Source organism: Protopterus annectens, chromosome 5.part1 (assembly GCF_019279795.1).
Source record: "Protopterus annectens isolate FY-2018-M chromosome 5.part1, PAN1.0, whole genome shotgun sequence".
Taxonomy (NCBI): Eukaryota; Metazoa; Chordata; order Ceratodontiformes; family Protopteridae; genus Protopterus; species Protopterus annectens.
This window is the reverse complement of record NC_056736.1, coordinates 465,005,665-465,027,749: the sequence shown is the minus strand read 5'-3', so window position 1 is coordinate 465,027,749 and position 22,085 is coordinate 465,005,665.

The window sequence follows — 22,085 nt, the reverse complement described above, 5'->3', positions numbered from 1 at the left end:
AATGTCGTTGAACTATCTATTATATTTGCAGATATCGCTGAATCCATCTATATCACCATATATCCCTCTATTGCCCTTTCTATCTGTATTATATATATGCATATGTGTACATATATATATATATATATATATATATATATATATCTATATATATATATATATATCTATATCTGGTGGGGAACATGACAGGCACACAGCACCACCATATGCTGTAAGACTCATGTACTGTTCAGGTGTTGGCATTCCGTGTTCCACTGGCTGTTGTGTTTACAGTGTTTGAGGGCTGCCTATGTAGGAGTCACACATTGGGCCACCTATACATTACAATTTACAGGTGGTCATGTTTGTGTGCCATCCATTTTACTGTGTGTGCAGGTGGAGAGGTGTCAGTCTGTAGGGGCCTACATGGTCAGAGTATGTGCTATACGTTCCCTCTTTGCCAAGGCGTAGGCATATTGGGCATGCCTCCATCTGCCTACTGGGGCTGGCACAGTGTGTTCATGGTCTGAATCCCTCTGTGCCTGTACTGGCCTTGGCAATTGTGGTGGGCTATGTAGGCCTTCACCATTTTTTCCCTGCTGCAGCTGCATCCACAGGATCATATTATGTAGCATGGCACATACTATGATGATGTGGGCACACGTGCCTGGGGAGTACTGCAAGGCTCCACCAGATGTATCCAAGAACCGGAACCGTGATTTCAGCATCCCGAACACATGCTCTATGATGATTCTGGTTTGTGAGTGTGCCTCATTATGGCGTTCTGGCATGGGTGTGTGTGCATTTCTGATGGGTATCATCATCCATGGCTCCAGTGCATAGCCAGCATCCCCCACGAGATGGCCATGTGTGATGTCCCCCCTGACAAATACCTGATACAGCTGTGAGGCATGCCAGATATGGGAGTCATGGTAGCTTCCAGGGCTGCCAGCACACACATCCATGATAATGCCCTGGGCATTGCACATGACCTGGCAGTTGATGGAGTGGAATCCCTTGCGGTTTATGTAGCGCATACCCTGCTCACCGGGTGGTGACTTGATTTGTATGTGCATGCAGTCTATCGCACCCAGTACCTCTGGGTATTGTGCCACATGGTGGAAGTGATGCATATTGCTGGCCAACTCCTCCTGAGTTCTGGGGAAGTATATCTGCTCATTGGCATGTGGTAACATGGCATCCAGGAACTGGTGTAGTACCCTGGATGCTGATGCCTGTGAGATACCCATTATATCTCCAGGTGGCCTTTGAAAGGTACCTGTGGCCAGTATTCGCAGGCTTACACATACCTTCATGTCCACTGGTATGGGTTCCCCTCTGTTGTTTCTGGTTCTCAGGTGTGGCCGGCACAGCTCCATTATTTGCTGTAAGATGTCCCTGTCCACCCTGTAACGCTCTACTATCTCCAGGTCATGTAGCCCCTGGTAGGTTACCCTTGGTCTGAACACTCTCCTTCTCCTCCGAGGCCTGCGGTGGTTGTCGGCATCATCCTCCACAACACCGTCAGTCTCTAACACATGCTGATGAATCACAGCTATGGCAGCTCCCAACATGTACATTTTAAAAGTTCCCCATGTGTTTACACCTATGGTGCGGTGTTTGGGAATACACAGGTGTGTGTTGGGTGCTTACACACTTTATACTATTGTGCTGTGAACACCGATGATGTCATAGGGTGTGTATGTACGTTCGTAGCTACAGGTTATGTTATGTGTTTTACTGCCGGAACTACTATTGTGGTACCTTTGGTGTTGAATTACATTTGCCTGCCATGGATTACCTCTTGACCTTCCCTTTACATTTCTGCGCATTGTACCTACCATTTTCTGGCGTGCATCCTGCAGCCTACTTTCATTTGTACTTTCCTGGACCTGGCGTATCTTGCGTTATGTGTGCTACTGCCAGTCTGCTGTTGGTTTGATTTGCTCTGCTGTGTCAGGTCTCCTATCTTTGCAATCCAATACCTCCCCTCCTTTCTTTGCATTCACATGCCTCCCCTATCCTGTTTTGCAGGTTTCTGCAAGTGGACTTGTCAGCTGCTGTCGATTGGCCTTCGTGGGTTGATTGGTTTTGATTGCTCATTAGTACTCCAATTACCCTACTTCCGCATTTTCTTTTCTTCCCCTGACCTTCCTGTTTCTGCTATTGTTTGCGGTGCATGCATCCGATAACTGTGTTTTGGGCACGTTTTCATCCTCGTACACATGCGCTTTTGGCCACCATGTGTGCTCTCAGCTAAACGATTCCTCCCCAACCCTATCCTGTAGCTTTGCTTAGCAATGGACAGGCCAGATTTGCAATGCTCCAATGTGCTTAGTGCTACAGTGGCACACCCCTCTGCTGATGTCATGTATCTCCTCTGAGCCACTCCTCGGTGTTATACCGCTGCGCCGTATGGTACAACCTTCCTCTGGCGGGACATTTGCGATTCAGTATTATCTGCCTCATTTGCATGGCATTGACTACTAATTCATAGCTACCGCGCCGAACACTATCGCAAGACCTTAGCAACCCTTCCACATTGGTTGTGGTGTTCCATGCCTACCATTGTGTGTTATGCTGTGAACCTGATTTCTATTACGTTGCGATTTTATGACATTTTTATATTATTTCTTTATGTTACAGCTTCCGCACACATGCCCTGCGGTTCTGCTGTGCGTTACTGTGGACATGACATTAAATGTTGTTATTTACGTGTTGTGCATCTTTTCTTATGCCATTGGCTGTGTATTTCGCCATTGGCATATGTTCACGTTGTGATACCTGGGTCTGGCCCTTTTCCATACCTCCGATGTTCTGTTTGGGAAAATGTAAACCGTGTTTTTGGTTTACATTTCCGTGGGCTTACATTACGCCTGCACCACTTCATGAATCGCTATATGCCTTCATTTGCATGGTGCAACACTGCACATGGGGTGATTTGCATACCTACACCGGGGGCTGCGCGGATCTGGCGTACACTGGTAGTGCACGTGGAATTGGATCGTACCTGAATCGCTCGGCAGCCATATTTGGCGTTATAACGCCTACGCTATGCATGCTCCTGGCGCAAGCTTCATGAATCCCGGGGTTCCTGTTTGCAAACTCCAGTCTGCTGTGTAACTGAGTACCTCTCTCTCCCCTTCTCCTTAAAACATGGCTTAAAAGAACTATTTTTAAGTTCAAATTTCCCTACATTTCTTGTATACATACATTAATACATACAAAAACATTTTTTTCATAACCGTTCTTCTTATTAACAATTTAGAACACTAGCACCTTCTTATTGTATGTCTCCTGACTAGTTCAACTTTCACCATTCACTTTGTCAGTGCATACTTATCTGCCAGATTTGCTACACCTTAACAAGCTGTACATCTGTACAGAAATGTAAAATGTTTTTATCCATGTCTGTTGCACTAAAATTAATTTGCAAAGACTTGACCATGAAAAAAGTATCAATGAATATTTCTACTAACAATGAATACCCAGGCAAGCACACACAGTCTCTGACTCATATATCATCTCATTAGCTTGCATTCCAGTGAACCAATTTTCATCACAAATGAAAAGGCTGAAAATATGTTAATTGTAGGATTACATGCCCCCTTACCCACATAGACATTTAATGCACAATCTCTATGACACAGTCCTACAAAACATAGTCCATTATGTGGCTGAGTTCTAAAACTCATTTTTATACTATAACATACTAAGAGGCTTGAACAGGACTCTGAATATGAAACTACTTAGTAAACTCTTAACCTACATATGACCTAAGTGCAGCGATGACTAATTATATGGTCATGTTGTCACTACATGTATGGTGACAACGGCTTCCCAAGAGCTGTTTATTTCTTTCTTTACTGATGTAGGAATCAAATTACACTTAACTCTTGATATTGTACATTTCCATAGTGCAAAAGGTGAGGCTGTAAGATGGGTATTCTGAAAGTTCAATTGAAATGTACTGTAAATTGCAGGTTATGAATTTGAATTTAATTAGATTTTACTTTATCTTAATTCAAGCTTATCTTTCATATCTCATCAATACTACACTCTTGAGCTGTCATGGTGCTACTGACCCCTTGGATGACATGAGTGTAAGACACTGATCACCTTCAATAAGGAGACCACAGTTGTAAATCAAACTTTTGACATGGGTTAGCTTTATGTAACATACTTAGCCATTCATTTCCCATGTTAATGGAAACATATAGTAAAGAAATTAGAGTGGGCATTCCCCACCCAGGCCTCTGATTGTCACCACACACTAATCAAAAAATATCTGAAATAGAGCCATCCAGAGTGCCTGGCAAGTGCATTGTTGTTTAATAATTAAATAAAAGCATTCATTAATGCATCTGCCAATTATAGCTTTCTTTCTCAGGCTTAACCCCCATCCCACTCATAATTCTATTACAGGGGGCCGATCAATGTCTCTGTTTCTATATCATTCCTTGTGAAACTGACTGATATCAAATCTTTGTCAAATCCTTAAAATAAAACAGGCTTCTGTTATGTGAATATGGAACCTTAATGTTGTCATTCCCCCAGTCCTGACAATTCCAGTATGGATCACCTCTCCCTCATCCATATTTATCATCTGGATGTATAGAATCACCATTCTGGGTCAGAGACGTATCTTCCATCCTTGGATACTGCCAGTGTACTATAGAATGATCTTATGATAGGTTTCTATACAATTACCATTTCATTGTATTTCTACTGAATGTTCAACAAATAGCTATAACTTGGCAATTTCTTAATATTCTGGACTCAGATTTTTGTCATGTCATCTGTGCAACCATGCTTTATGAACCTTCTTACAACAATTGCACAGTTGTGTCTGAAAGTCCATTTTAGATATCAGTGACAAATGTATCCTTTATATTGGAAATGTGCAGTGACATTTCTCTAGTAAATGAGATAGGGGTGTGAAATGGGTATTCTGGACATAAGCAAGGAGTGTGAAAATTGGACCAAGGCAGAAGAAACATATATTGCTTACAACTCATAGCTTTTGTGTCATATAACATTTTAATATACTGTAAGATTACTGCCTTAATATGTACTTGCCAGAAAGACTCATACATTGTCATGTTATTGACCATATACCTTTAACTGTTATTGCTGCAGTTTGTATACATGTAACCCAACATTTGGCACTGGCAAATGATTGTTTGATTCTGGAGCTGGTTAGCTTGTCTGAATATTCAACATTTTTTTCACAATTGGGATTGTCAAGATTAACAGTTCTTTTTGGTTTAGAAGGGCTGAAGCCTGGAGTTGGAATGATACACAATTCTACTGAATACTGTTTGGGACTTGAATTGGGGTAGAGTGGAAGTTCTGAAAATCTTTTATTTCTCATCCTGGCAGTTGCCTTGAACTCATTCCTGAGCTATCTAAGGGACTGGAATGCTTTGTGTCATCTTCTACTAAGTCTTCTTCCCATGATCTAAACCTCTGCTCTTTCAGTGTTTTGATGCTTGTAGATATTGGCTGATAATATGCTCATTTGATTTAGTATTACAGAAGGTAAGCAGTTAAGAACTTCAGTAAAAGTTGTAGTAAAGAAACTGAAGGAATCATCAAAAATTAGTAACCCATTAATGTGTTTTCTTTAGACAGAAGCACATTTAAGACATGTTTGGCTAGGTGAGGGTACTATATGGAGTTACTTTTCTTGAAGGAATTCTCTCTAATGATCTCATCCATGCAATGTAGGTTGGGGAACAGCCAGCTGAAAACCTAATGTGAAGAGAGTTGGTATGAGATGCAAAATTACAGATGACCCAGGCCAGCAGGTTATGTTTTTTTGGTTTCTTATTAACTTTCTTTATTATGTATTGTTGAAAATGAGTTAATGTGATTGACTGACTCATTCATTAATTCAAAAAAAAAATCATTGTTGCAATTGTCTTTTGACCAGTCTTTAGTACATTAATATTAATGTCTCTTAGGAGTAACATTTCTGATTATGTTTCTTATATCATGGGAACAGCCTGGTAACATGCTCAGGCTTGTGGTGAGTACTTTGCAGTTTTAACAGGTGTGACCTGCTCTGTCTTGAGGTAAGTACACTGTAGGCTTATCTTTTTTTATCTTCCAAGTTTTGCATGATGACATGCTCAGGTGTGTGACTGGATTATTTATATCTTTCAAGTCTTATTGAGCAAAAAATTATTTTCTCTGTGGTGTGGCTGTTTGGCCATAAGTAAGGAGCCTTTACCTTCACTGATCGAAATGGGCAGCCCTTCATCTATCTAACTATCTCTGACATTCCCTCATAATCAACAAGGAGTTAAATGAATTTCTTTCAGGTTTGTACTGTGATTTATAGTTAATATCAGAGAAGGAAAGGATGCACATTGCATACAGGACCGGAGCTACAACTATATGTCTGACATTTTGTTATTTTCACTTTTTATATTTGCATGCTTGATTCTAAGTCTCTTGTACCCAGCTCAGTGTTGGTTAAGAATTGAGCTTAAGATTTTGTTATCAGGATGAGGTGAGAAGGCTGCAATTTTCTATTCATGCAGGGGATGTGCTAGCAGAACTGCATAGCACAATTACAGCAATAAGTTTATACCTGTCTTTGGGCATCAGTACTTAGTAGCTAGAAGATGAAATTGGCATTGTGAGTCAGTTGACCAGTGAAGGTTTGGTAGATGGGAAATGTAAGCTATGGCAATTCAAGGCACACAGTCTTGCTGATGTCCGACTTGCAGAGATTAAAAAAAAAAAAAAAACATAAAAAAAGATGAAAACAGATCAGCTGAAAACAAGAGTTAGCAAATAAATAAAATGTAGCCAAAAAAGTATTTCACTCATGTCTCCACTCCCCACAACAAGTCTTATACCGAGGACTATTCTGTGTGATGTACAGGTTATGCAGAATTCAATTAATTTAAATCTGATATCTTGAAAACAGGTCAGCGGTTAAGGCTTTGTATTTAATTGCTAGCGTGCCATCATGAACCACATTAAATATAATGAAAATCAGAGGCAACATTTGGTGTATTCTGCCCCATAAACAAATAATGCAGGAAAGAAAAGGAAGGTGGACTTGTTGAATAAGTGTGAACTGGCAGTACCTCTGTCATATGTGAGCTGAACAACAGATGGCAATGTGCCATCTAGTGAAGTAGCCATTTAGTAGTAAAATGTGGTATAGGATTTTGAAAGAAAAGAAAGGTGCCATTGGATGTCATCAACATAGCACTAAGAGCAAACAACTGTATTTTGGATGGCATGTCTGTATAGTACCATATAAACAGAAAAGCAACAGCTTCATGATTGAGATCTAAAGAACTTTAGGTGTCACTTCACAGCTACTGGGAGAATAACCTCAGAAACCAGTTACTGTGTGCAAATCAATAAAAAATATTCATACTAACTCAGTACAGTGTCAGATAATCCAATGTGACCTAAAACTCTCAGTCAAGATACTGTAATCTATAGTGTCAAAAGTTGTTGAGAGATCAAGGGGTGCTATGAAATCCTAAACAAAACTTGCAATAACATTTCAGTGAAACATGCATAAGAGCTGTAATGAGGTGAGTTAAATATAATTATTTTCTCATAAAAATTGCAGTAATTTCTTCTGATAAATCTTGCAGCATGAACCTTGCAAACATATTTAATGTACAGAATGTAGTTACTTTCACTGAAAATTCAGCAAAGATGAAAAAATTAAGCTGTTTTCTCAAATGTGTACACATTTGCAGTGCTTAAAGATCAACTGCAATTTTTTTACCATTTCATTTAGTTATAATTATGCCCTTATATTTGTAATATGGGCTTTCTGACTCTAAAACATGTATGTTTTATTTTAGTTACTTCAGTGGGACCTATATTTATTAAGTTTATTAAATGGGTGCTTCTATTTACTGTATGTTGTGCAACTGTTCAATTACTTCACGATTTCATATTATCCAGTCCCACCTACTGATGCAGTAGAGGGGAGAAACAGTTTGTAATGAATAGCTATGCTTTCTGTAGTCTGCAGCAGATTTTATTGCAAAGTAACCAGAATGCAGCACACATTCCGTTACTCAGTCAGACAATAAATAAAAAATAAATGCAACGATATTCAAGCAAAACGTAACAAAAGTAAGATGGAAAAGGATACAATTCTTAGTAAGGTGTATATTGCTTGGCATGTGGTGTAATAAAACAGAAGTAAAACTAATAAATCATTGTCCAGCACCGGACAGATTGAGCACTTTTAGGGAGAAAACTACTGATGTGTAAATCACCTCAATGGCAGACCTACTATACAGTGAGTTTTTACGTTATACTGTGAGGAATTAGCGCTGGAAAGAAAACATTTGAAATAATTTTTGCATCTACGAAGATGAAAGTGCAGTAAAGTAGACAATTGTTTATTACAATGTGACAAAACAGCTGTTTTCTCCATAGGTTCATAGATTTATACTAGCCTAACGACCACCAGGGTCTTTACAAGCCTAGCCATGCAACCCAACCCAGTACTGTGACATTTGTGTTATTACAGTGTATGCCAAATACAATAAACTTTATTCAGAATTTACTTGTAGTGCATGAAGTACAACTATTATGTTCTGCAATCAGGAAAAAGATAAATTTATTAAGTCCTTTCCTAGAGCAAGACCTGAACTTAACAGTGCTAAGGGGCACTTAACTAAACTAACTAAAGCTTCCTTATGGCATCTAAGTTTGAATCTTGGATTAATGAAGCACATAAGTTCATCTTTTCCTGATTTTGGAATATAATTGTGGCACTCCATGCACTACAAATAAATTCCTAGTAAAGTTTACTATACTTGGCAGACACCGTAATAATATAGGTATCACACTATAGTGAAGAGTTATTTACATATACATTACTTCAAATGTTTTCTTTCCAGCACTAAATCCTTACAGTCTAACTTAAAAACTCACTGTACATTATGTATGCCATTGAGGTGATTTACACATCTGTAGTTTTCTACCTAAAAGTGATCAGGCCATTAGTAGACAATAATTTATTTGTTTTACATCTATTTTATTTCACTGTATACCAAAGCACTAAACACCTTACTAATAATCTTACCCTATTCCATCTTAATTTTGTTACCTTTTACTTGAATATAGCTGGATTCATTTTTTTATTTATTTTCTGACTAACATTCTGGTTACATTATATTAAGATCTGCTGCAGACTACAGAAAATGTGCCTGCTTGCTTAGCCGGCTTTAGGCACCAGTAAACCCTGCAGTCGCTGGGGGACCCCTGTTCTCTGGGGGCCCCCAACCACAGCAAGTTATCTTATTCTGATATTTTGTTACATGTCTGTCAAACCAACAAAAGTTAGTATAGCATTCTTGTATACTTAATAAACCACATGGATAACTCTTATTTATACCTCCTTTAAAATTCAAAGATATTTTTGGTTGTAGTAACAGTATTTTGTCAAGTAACAGGCATCAGAATTCTATTAAATATTTTACTGTTGACATAATGCCGATGGCTTAGTTAAATCCTGCTGTTGGACATTTCTCCACTTTCTATACCTGTGGCTGCCTGGGGCCCCCATTAATCATCCTTGACTGTGTGGCAGCAGTATAAAAGCTGCTGCAGGTTGGGGAAAAATGAGGAAGAAAAAATGTATTAATGTACTAATTATGCTGTTTAACCTGAACAGGGCTGTGATATGACCCTGTTAGGATGAAGCTGATAATGAACATGAGCAAGGTAAGCACTGGAGAGATCAGCCACCCAGAGTGACTTATCTTGGTGCAAATTTTGGATTTTAAGAACAGCCGATACTTCAGATAATCAGAGATGGTTTTCTCTCTCAGGGATTTTTATAAATACAATCATTACACCAGGTAGTATAACTCTCAATACCTTTGCTTAAGATTTCAGTGCAGTCCTGAAAATAATAGAATAAAGGCTCAGAATTAGGCCTACATTTTAAATATTACTCTAATGCACTTAAAAAGTTAGTAGAATAGCACCTTTTGCATCAAGACGTACTTTTGGACGATAAGTATAAAACTCAGATGTCTGGATTGATTGACTGTTTGTAATCCTGAATGATTTACCAGCAAATCAAACTTTTTGTGAAGGAGAAAGCAAATGTATGAACAAAATCAGGGAAGGTCTGTGAAATCAGGGACAGTGACTGGTATGCATCAATGCTCAATTATGTAAATAAGTGACTTACCTCTGCTGCTATTTGATGACTGCTAAACAGCAGTCACTGATTTGGTGTGGCAGTACCAGTGTTGCACAATATATTGCTATTTGCTGAAATAACTACAAAACTAGGACTGCTATGGCTTATGCTTGTGTGTGTGTAAAAATGTCACTGATTTTTGTATGTGCATGCACCCAATAATCCCAGAACACAGACATTATTCTTCTGGGTATCAGTAAAAATGTACTTAACAAGTAATTATATTTCAGAAGTAAGACATATGATATATCACAGAACATTCAGACACTTAGATCTTCTTGGAGTCTGGTGGCCTCCACTCAACAGACTGTATAAATGGATACTGGGGGCTCCCTTAATCATCCCTGACTATGTGGGACCCCCACAAAAGCTATTGCTGATTAAAAAAAAATGAGGACAAAAAATGTTTCAATTTTCTGATTGAGCTGTTTAACCTGAACAATGCTGAGATATGAACCTTTTAAGATAAAGCTAATAATAGCACTGGTTTCAACCACACCCATTCTAAAACCAGCCCTGCTCAAGTGTGTGTGTACAGAAAGCTGCTGGGGATCTGGGGACTGTGTGCTTATTACAACTTTAATTTTCATCACAGTCAAACCTTAGAGGTGTGCACATGAAGTCATTATAGCTTGTGATTGAGCTGAGGACAGTGTGGTCATTGTTTATTTACTTTTCTCACAGACCTCAGAGGTGTACAAAGAAGGTTACTATAGCTTGTGTAGGGGTGGTGTACTGTCTTAAGAGCAACAAATTAGAATATATTACTGAAATCATTCTCACAATCACACATCAGGCACATATACATGGGGCTGACTGAGGGTTAGGGGTGAGGAGGCATGCTATGTATACATATATCAGCAGTCATTTGAAATATATGGCTAAGACAATTTAAACCTCTGATTTCATCCTAGTCTAACACCAGAGGGATGTATAGGCAGTGACTGTGTTTTGTGGGGAGGTTGGGGAAGGAGTCAGTATTCCCAGATAAGACCTATGTATTTCCACAACTGGCTTGTTAGTTTATTGTGAGCTAAAATGTTGTCAGCTTTTTACATTAAGCCTTGGGTACAACTTATGTCTTCCATGCAAGAAATAATAAGACTGAAATTCTTTTCTTTGTCATGATTTTTGTTTAGTCCACCATTGGAGTAAAATGCCGAAAAATGTTCTAAAATGCATCCCAGGGCACGTATATAACCCCTACGGCTTTGGGGGCACCAGCTTAATTGAATTATTTCCTAAATGGTTATTACTGTGCTGTCTTGGTCAGGAAAGGAGTGCTGAAAGAATGCAAAGGAAACTAAAACTGAACAGCAACAGTGAATTTCTTTCCTTACTATTAATTTTTGTTCAAGCCATTATTGGATGAAAAGGTTGTGTAAAAAGAAAAAAAACCTTTAAAATGCACTTCAGAGCATATATAAAGTTATGGCTGCTTGAAAAAGCTGAAAGTAAGGCAAAATGTGAGAAAAGAAAGAAAAAAGTAATATGCATGGTATGGGGAGCCCAAAAGGGGGTGGTGGATCAGAGGAGAGGAGAGGACTGGAGGGTGTGCGGGGAGAGGGGAGTAGGCCTAGTCATCACTTCATTTAAATCCAGACCTGTACATATAGTTGTTGTAATGTATCATTGTTGCAACTAAATGCCAGTAACTGTAAGTGTCCCTTTGTTAGACAGGTCAACAAAGTGTGGTATGTAGGCCTGTTGTAATGTAACAGCTTGTAGCTAAGGTCTGTCTGTGCGTACTACTCCTAAAAGTTTGCTGCACAAACCAAAAATTTTCTTAGGAGGTGTGGCATTGACACAATGATACTTATACTGGAAATGCCTGGGGGTCCCCAACTTGACATTTGCTGGGGGCCCCCAAAATGCTAACACCGGCCCTGCCTGCTTGCTACAAACTGTCTTCCCCCTGTACTGCATCATCAGTAGCTGGGGCTGGATGACATGGAACTGGGAACTAGTTGGAATGGTTGCTCGGCCTTCAGTAAACAGAAACAACAGTTTATTAAACATAATAAATATAGGTCCATTGAAGTAACTAAAGTAAAAACTACATCCTTTAAAATATGAAAGCCCATTTTACAAGCTGAGGGAATAGTTGTAACAACAGCAACAACAACAATAAAACTTTGTGCTTGATGTTTAAAGTTTATAGCTCCCTGAAAAATCATTGCAGGTGAAAAGATGCATTACCTTATTTGCTGTCTGCTTCTCCACCGTTATGGAGATTGGAAACTTTACATTCAGACTGAATGCTAAATAAAAAAAAATATAGAACACAAGAGTCTTTTAAGCACACAGCCCAGCAGTTAATTCAATAGTTTTTGACTTGCATTTGAAATGTACATAGTGGACTGCCTCTTTGGGGCATCAGCTCAAGACTGGAATTCTTTGCCTGTAAAACTTTGCTACTGCTGTTTGGACATGCTAATCAGTGTTAGAATTCAATTCACTCTATAGCTACTGGTAGAAATACTACCAGACATAGTAATAGAGTTCTTCTATATACCATTTGTTTATAGCCATTATATTTTGTACTTCTTTGCGCATGCGTACTGCATTGCTGATTGCATATAAGTTTGCAAAGTGAATTACTGAAATCACTGTGACTCACTGAACAATCAATTATTGCATAATTGATTGAGCAATTGACTAATTGGTGTAGTAAAATGTATTCAATCTGTACCATCCTTATGAGAAATTATCCCCTGGAAGGTTTGATGCCGAAGTACTAGAAGCATAGTAAACCTGGATGGTGACCATTTCTCCAGTCTCTTGTGTGTTTTTTTGCATTTTTTGCAAGCTGTTTTAGTGGTGGAGTATTACCTGAGGCAGCAATGTATATTTACTGTACGCTTTTAAGGCCAACTACCCCTTGCATACTATTTGGAAGCAGTGGTGCAGGCATAAGATCACAGCCCTTTGCATCACATATAATTTGATGGCAGTGGATGGGATCTATACAGCTATTCATCACATACTATCTATTTAGTGGTCGGTATGGTATAGATCAGGAGGTTGTGTCCACAAGACATAATAAGATCAGTGAAGAGTCAATGTAACCACTGATTCTGCACCATAAACAGTACATTAATAATCCATATGAGAGCAGTCTTTGTTCAGTGCTTTAATCAAAAACTAGACCTACAGGAGTGCCAGAGATTGTGGGATGCCAACTCCAAATACATCCAGTTACCTAAAACACCTTCCCAATAACTTATTTAGAAAGAGAAGGTTAGAGATAGGATGGTAGTTCTCCAAACGGACAACATCAAAAGCTGTTTTCTTTTCTATTTTGAGGTAGGGTAAAATGGATGCTTCATTTTAACATAGAAGGAAAATGATTTAAAAGCTGTATAATCATAACAGATTCAACCGAGGATTTATGTAGCCTTATAGGCCCACGATTCAGCTCACAGTATGGAAAACATAGACAAAAACATGTCCATGACTTTCTCAAAGCTGACATAACTCAGCACAGCAAAGTCAGTGCACTTCAGAAAGGATTAACGTTAATGTACAATGCATGCATATTGAGGGGGAAAATGCCTGATATTGGCAAATGTACCCATAAAAAGTAGTAGTACTTGCTGACAATGAGAGAAAGAAAAACTCATATGAATAATAAGACAGGCTGACTGTGCAGGCAACTGTCCACTTGAAAAGTACTGCAGGGTGGTACGCTGCAGCAGAAATATCACTGTACAAAAAACGTATTCCTTAGTCAAGAGCTTTGTTTCCTGGGTGATGCAATAATAGTTCAAACTAATACTGCTTAAAAAAGGTAAGACTTCTACAACAATCTGAACATCTCCAAAGGCTCCACATCTCATGGCATTCAAGCTTATATCAAGGCTTAAGCAGTGCAATGGGTATATTAACTAAGATCTGAGAAACCTTTCATCTGAGAGTTTCATTCTATTTTAATTTATTCATTACAAAGTTACTTTCTCTGCTACTACTTTAAAGGAATGTGTGTGTGTTTGTGAGACAGAGATTAAAGTTGCTATCTAAGCAACTTCACCAGCAATTAACCATAGCTGAAAGTTTCATTGTATTTTATTTTAGTTCAGTACAGTACACATTTTCTTTCCCATTTGCTACTTTAAGGGGTGGGGGTGTTTGTAGGATAGAGATTAGATTTGCTATTTACATAAGTGCACTTGCATGCAGCCATAGTTGAGAATTTCATTGTATTTTACTTTATTCATTACAAAGTTACTTTCTCTGCTACTACTTTAAAGGAATGTGTGTGTGTGTGTGTGTGTGTGTGTGTGTGTGTGTGTGTGTGTGTGTGTGTGTGTGTGTGTGTGTGTGTGTGTGTGTGTGTGTTTGTGTGTTTGTGAGATAGAGATTAAAGTTGCTATCTAAGCAAGTTCACCAGCAATTAACCGTAGCTGAAAGTTTCATTGTATTTTATGTTAGTACAGTACAGTACAGATTTTCTTTCCCATTTGCTACTTTAAGGGGTGGGGGTATTTGTTGGATAGAGATTAGATTTGCTATTTACATAAGTGCACTAGCATGCAGCCATAGTTGAGAATTTCATTGTATTTTACTTTATTCATTACAACGTTACTTTCTCTGCTACTACTTTGAAGGGAGATGTGTATATTTGTAAGACCGACATTAGACTTGGTATTTAAGGAAGTGAACCAAGTGTTGCGTATAATGTGTGAGATGTGAAGATGCAAGGACGTGTCTTGCATCAAAGCTCACCATGTGCGACAGGTGTATGTGGCCCAAGAGTGTAGCAGAGCTTCCGGATTTGTTTTAGTTACTAGTTAGTTTGGTTTTAAATGGACAGATTAACTAATATGTGCTTGCAGTCACTGACTGATGAAAAAGCACTTTTCTGTTGCATTCATTGTCTGACATATAGCACACTCCCACAGAATGTAATAGATTCAGACATAAATAAGTGTGTTAAATGTATCGCATTGACTAACCCAGTTATAGAACTGGAGAGTTTACGGAAAGAGATTTCATCACAAGTGGTTGATTGTGAATTTATAAGTGATAAGTTGGATTTAAGGTATAAAGTTTTCTTGAAAGAAAGTAAGGCTAATGCAGACGTTCTTATGATTTCTGAGGGTTCAAACAGATATGAATTCCTTTATGGAGAAGAATAATTCCAATTATAACACAGATATGCTGGGGGATCATGTATTTTTATTCCAGAAACCACTCGCAGTGGACACAGGGGCTCAAATAGGGTTCACTAAACAACAGAATATTCTTATCAGAAAACCTTTACTGCAGACTGATTTAGATTTTCTAGGAAACGTTAGATGATATTAATATAATGAAGCGAAAAACAGACAACAGTGATGGTGATGACACCTGCCACTCTGAGACACCCTTAAATAAACATAGTAGAAGATCAGTTGGAGGTAATGTTAGAACTGATGTGATAAATACCGGGGATGAAGTGAACCATCCTGCTGGTGTTTCAGTTTCAGGTAACTCAATGATTGGACAAAGTATTAAACTACTTGTTAGTACTGATAGAGAAAATGTGTCAGTTTCTAGTTTGGGGGACGTAAACTGTAACATATTTACAAAGGCCTTGTCAAATTGATAGAGAAACGATCTACTAATAGTTCAGTAATTATGCGGGCAGGTGTAAATGATTGCCCATGACCCCTCTCTTTCACATGTATAAAATGGTTGAGTGTATTTCAGAGGTTTGTTTAAAAACAAGATAGGTATCATCTGAATTATTTAGGTAGTCATTTTTTAAGTTTAATATTGGTTGATATTGTGAATATTTTTTTTTAATTTTACCCAAGAATTAAGGTTAGTTACAACCATGCCAAACACCCTAGGTCACCAAAAGTGTATTATGCTAATGCTCGAAGTTTGACTAATAAAATACATTAAATAAATGTATTCTGTTCAGTAAATAATTACTTGAAATTGTTTGAAAAGTGGAATAGTGAAGGAATACATCTTCCTGGATACCAATCATTTACCTGCCCATGAAATAACAGGATAGGAGGAATGATTATTTTTGTGGCCCAGTGGCTAAATGTTAGAGTGTTGGAAGAAGAACTGATTTTTGTGGAAGCATTAGTTGCTAACCCTGAGCTTCCGCTATGCATATTAGTTTGTAATAAAATCCCTGCATTATCAGGCACTGATCAACTGTGGTATATCAATGGCTTGGTTAAGTTTTTGACTTATGATAACTTGATAATATTAGGTGACTTTAACTTTCCAGGCATCAGTTGGTCTGATGACACAACACTGACAATATTGGAGGATGAATTTTACAATTTATGTATGTTACACAATTTGACTCAGATGATTGATTTTCCTACCAGATCAAATAATATCTTGACTTCATGCTTACAAATATTCCAGACAAAATTTCTGACATTAACCAACTGTGTCCATTAGGCAATTCAGATCACTTACTTTTAAGTTTAATATTATAACTAAAGCTTTTCACATGAATCAAATAAAGAGTATTTTTTATAAGTCTAAGGTGCTTGATCTGAATAATATTACTGAAATAAATTCTATGGACTTGCAATCCTCTGAGATAAATAATGGGGATAAATAGCAGGACTTTGAAAATATTTGTGAAGTTATTTTGTCTGGATTTAAGAAAACAATAACTAACAGTTTAGAAAACAAATGCTCAAACAAACCGTTAAATAGAACAGAAACTGGCAGATCAAGTCCTCACAGCAAGCACAAAACATGAAGATTAATATAAAATCTTAGTATTTAATGTAAAATAATAAAATACTTCAGCGCTTTCATTTAAACAATGTAAACGTCATCAGACAATAATATAGTGTGAAACAGACATTTAAATAATGTGCACTTCGTTCTGATTGGACACAAGGAAGCAACAAGGAAGAACAAGGAAAAATGAACCCCTCAATCACAGTATTACATCCTAAATATATAAAACATTACTTATATTCATAAAACACAGATAATTCAAAAGAAAACACCCATTCTCTACCAATTTTGCATGTACATCCAAAAAAGAAAAAACGTTTGAAAAAACGATACATTCCATGTTTCATTGACATACTTATTGCACTATTTGGTTTCTTTCAAGAGCTTTTCATTTTAACACAGGGGTGATAGTGGTCCTTTCATTAATGCCTGGCCATTTGCTGGCATGCAATGAAATCTGCCATCTGAGTTCTTTTAATTCTAAAAATACCCCCAAGGGCCTTTTATCATTAATATCCACATGGTCTATAGCCATAAACCTAAAATTGTGGTCAATGTCATGAATATGTCTGGCTAAAGCATTGTTCAATTTGTTCTTTCTGATGGCATAGTCATGTTCGTAAATTCTGTGGCTAAACTTCCTTTGAGTTTTGCCTATGTAAAACACAGGACACAGGTCACATATAGCCACATAGACCATTGCCTTTGAAGAACAATTATATCTCCCTTTGATATAGTATTCTAAATTATTAATGATAAACGTATCCCCAGTTTTAATTTTATGGCACCATTTACATGATCCACAGTTGTGGGTACCCAAACGACCTGACATATTTTGGACATGCCTATTTTTAAGAAGTTTCTTTATGTTCTTACCTTTCCTGTATGTTATTAATCATCAATCACCTAAATAAGTTCTAATTCCAAAATCCTCCATTAAAATATCCCAATTCTTCTGAAAAATCCAATGCAAACTGTGGAAATCAGAACTGTAGGTAGTGGTCAAAAATTTCAGAAAGGTAACACTATGCGCCTCTGGTGCCATAAATTCTGTATTCGACAAGTCCCAGTCTGAAATAACATTACCAACAATAGGTTTAAAATGATCTGTTTCTCTTTTTTTCTGTGACTTCTTTTATTAATTCATTAAGTAGGTCTACAGGGTATGCTCTTTTTAAAAACATAGTTTTTAAATTTGTGCACTCAAAATTAAAGTCCTCTTCCCTAGATACCATATGGGCAGCTCTTACTAGCTGCCCTTTGACCACTGATCTCTTCTGGTAGTCTGAGTGGAACTACTATAGTGCAGAAAGGAATTTGAATAAGTTTCTTTTCTGTAAATCGTAGTATCATACCTTCCATTTGTTTTATCTTTAAACAGGTGGACATCCAAATAGTCCATATGATCTAAGCTAATAACCCAAGTGAAATGCAAAAAAGTAGTTGTGGTGTTACTGTATTCAAAGAATTGATCAAACATTGATGAAGAACCTTTCCATATTAGGCTAATGTCATCCTGGTACCTGTAATACATTTTATTTCGAGAATGATAGTCTGACTGAAATACAAATTGTCTCTCCCAGTGTGCCATGACCAAGTTGGCAAATGCCCCACCGTAAGCTGACCCAATGGCTACACCGGTTGTTTGCAAAAAAATATTTTTGTTGAAGGAGAAAAAATTGTTTGTTAAAATTATCTCCAACAATTCCAGGACAAGATTTATTTTTTTCCTGGTCAATTTTGTATTCCAGTAACATTTTGTTGACCCATTCTAGACCAATGGTCTGTGGGATGATAATGTAAAAATCTCTGACGTCTATGGTAACTAATAAATCATTTGTGTAATACTGTGTTTTGTTGATCTGTTCTAAAAAGGTCCAGGAATCTTTGCATATGTGGGTTGCCAGTTGTAATATTTTCTTTAATTCATAATCTAAGTATTGGGCACAAGCAGCTGTTATGGAGTCCCTTCCATCCATCAAAGGTCTCATGGGAGGGGATGCCAAAAAACACTGGAACTCTAGGGATAATGATATTCAAATAATTGTATAAAGAAATGTCAGTTCTCCTCTCCAGGAATATGTCATCCAATTGACTATGAATTTTCTTGCATGCCCCATTTAACTCATTAAGGGAAACCTCTCTGTAGTTTTCAGTGTCAAGAATACTTTGCATTTTATCAATAAACATGGAAACATCCATGACAACCACACCACCCCTCTTGTCTGGAATGTATCATGTTTTCAAACTTTTAAACTTTTTTTTGTTTTGGTTGTACATGCAAAATTGGTAGAGAATGGGCATTTTCTTTTGAATTATCTGTGTTTTTATGAACATAAGTAATTTTTTATATATTTAGGATGTAATACTGTGATTGAGGGGTTGATTTTTCCTTGTTTTTCCTTGTTGCTTCCTTGTGTCCAATCAGAGTGAAGTGCACATTATTTAAATGTCTGTTTGACACTATATTATTGTCTGATGAAGTTTGCATTGGTTAAATGAAAGCGCTAACGTATTTTATTATTTTAAATTAAATGCTAAGACTTTATATTAATCTTCATGTTTTGTGCTTGCTGTGAGAACTTGACCTACCAGTTTCTGTTCTATAACTAATAGTTTACTGAGGACTACACCTCCATGGTGGAATATTGATCACTAAACTTCTGAGAAAAAAAACGAGGATAGAATTTAGGCTCTGGAAGATGTTCAAGAGAAATGATTTAAAACAGGTCTATAACTTAGCCTCTAGAAAGGTAAATGCCTCTTTGAGATTAGCAAAAAGTAAATTTGAAGATAATTTAGTTAGTGGCCCTTGTTCTAAGAAATGTTATTCTTACATTAGTTTCAACGGTAATAAGGTTAAATCTGTTATTTCTGTTCAAGGTGAAGTACTAAATGCCGGAGAATTATTGGCAAACTTGCTTAATGAGTACTTCTTGGCAGAAGATGCTACACTGTTTGATGACATTTCTGATGTTAGAATTTTAATAGAAGATGATTGTTTACACTCATACACAACCCCTTTTTCCCATATTTGAACATGGGGTTGAGGTGTCATTTCAACAATGACAATCATCTAAAGCCAATGTTTACACTGTTGGGTAGCTAGCCCTGCTATGGTACTTCTTCCACAACACACACTTGCATGTGCACTGACAACTATGGTCCATTTACACCATCCAGTCCACCAACTGCATGTCTTTGGAATGTGAGAGGAAACTGGAGCACCCGGAGGAAACACATGTAAATACAGGAAGGTTCTAGATGATTGTCACTGTTGAAGTGACACCCCAACCCCATAAGCAAACATGGGAAAAATGGATTGTGGATGGATTGTATGTGCCTAGGTTTCAATATGACCCCTATGCGAGAATCTTTAAGCCATATTAAACAGGGTAATGGTGTAGGACCTATTCCAAGCATTTTCTGGGCATATTGCAGTAAATACATTTTGGCTACTATCACTTGTTTTTTTAATAACCTGTTGTATTCTGCACTGTTCCTGCTAGTTGGAAATTTGTGGATATAACTCTAATTTATAAAGGGGGCCCAAAGGACAATATAAGTAACTGTAGACTTATCAGTCTTACTTCAATGGTGGGGAAGAGTTTTGAGAGGGGCATAATTTTCTTTCTTAATCAAGACTTTGATGGGTATTTAATGGTTGTTACTCAATATGGTTGCACAAAAAGTTCAATGTTCACTAACTGGACTGAATTTTGTGACCCACTGACAACTGGATTAGATATGGGCATGTCTACATAGGTGGTGCACTTCAATTTTCTAATGCTTTTGACAGTCTCTCTCATTCTGCTATCATTGATGACATGCTCAGACATTAAGTTAATCCATTCATTGTTTGGTGGGTGGCTAACTGGCTTCATGGTAGACTGCAGAGAGTAAGGATGGGACATTTCACATCTATGTGGCTTGAAGTGAACAAAGAGCTTCCCAAGGTCCGAGTTCTAGATCCAGTATTGTTCAACCTGGTATTTTCATTTACTCCTAAGATATCTAATGTTTGAATATTAAAGTATATGGATGGTATTAAACTTGGTTGTGTTATTATATTGATAGAGAATATTGATCTAGTCAACACTTACATATGTTTGGTGACTGGGAAATAGGAAATATACCCCGGGGATCATGTCTGTGTCTCTGCTGGACAGTGGCACAGGAAAATAACTTTCTTGGGTGGCGTAAGCTATGGATCCTTGCTGGCTAGGCTTACATAGGCCCTTGGGCCGATAGCTTAGTACCTACCTATGAACCTATGAATGGTTGGACTTAACTGGACTAAACGTTAATAAGAATAAATGCACTACTTTGCATTTTGGGAAACCAATGGTTGAATATCAAATGAACTTAGGTCCTTATGAGTTACAAAAGTTGACAGAAAAAAAAAATTAGATATTATTATATAAAGCAATTTCAATTGTAGGAACAATGTCTTAAAAGTTAAAGCTAAGACATATTGGCTTATTTTTTTAAGAACTTTACAACAAGAAATAATGACTGTCTTTTGAGGTTGTTCACAACATATGTTCGAGCCATCATTGAGTATAACCTGTTGTTTTGCTTCTACAAGAAGGGTGATATTCTGGTTTTAGTAGGTATTCAATTAAAATTTACAAGGCACATCATTACTTGTAGAAATAAATTATACCCATCTAGACTGGAAAGGCTAGGCCTCTTGTCAATCAGTTACAGATATCTGAGGTTAAACTTTCTTTAGCCTACAGGGGGCTCTGGATGGAAGAGTATTGATCTCTAAATATTGAATTGTTGAATATAAGCATATTAACCAGAGATGCATATTTTGCTTAGAGATGAAAAGTCAAGGACAGTCTTAAGAACAAACGATTTAATGCAGTCATTGCTAGACTTTGATACAGGGTTTCTTTACGTATATGAAAATCTTCTTTGCAGATATTCAAAAAATAACCTGGTTGGGTCCCAGGGTATATACATTCACTGAGGAGCTTGCATTCTGAATAGCCTTTGGCCTTAACACAGGAATTAAGGAACAATTAAACAGCTGAAATAATTGCAAAACATCTAAAATGCAATCTAAATTACATTTAATCTAAAATGCATTCAGTCAATCCACTTTTCAGCTAAAACTTCATATACAGAAAATACTTCTCCAAAAGTTCTTTTTTTTTGTAGGAGAATAAGTATCCCTGCACCCTGT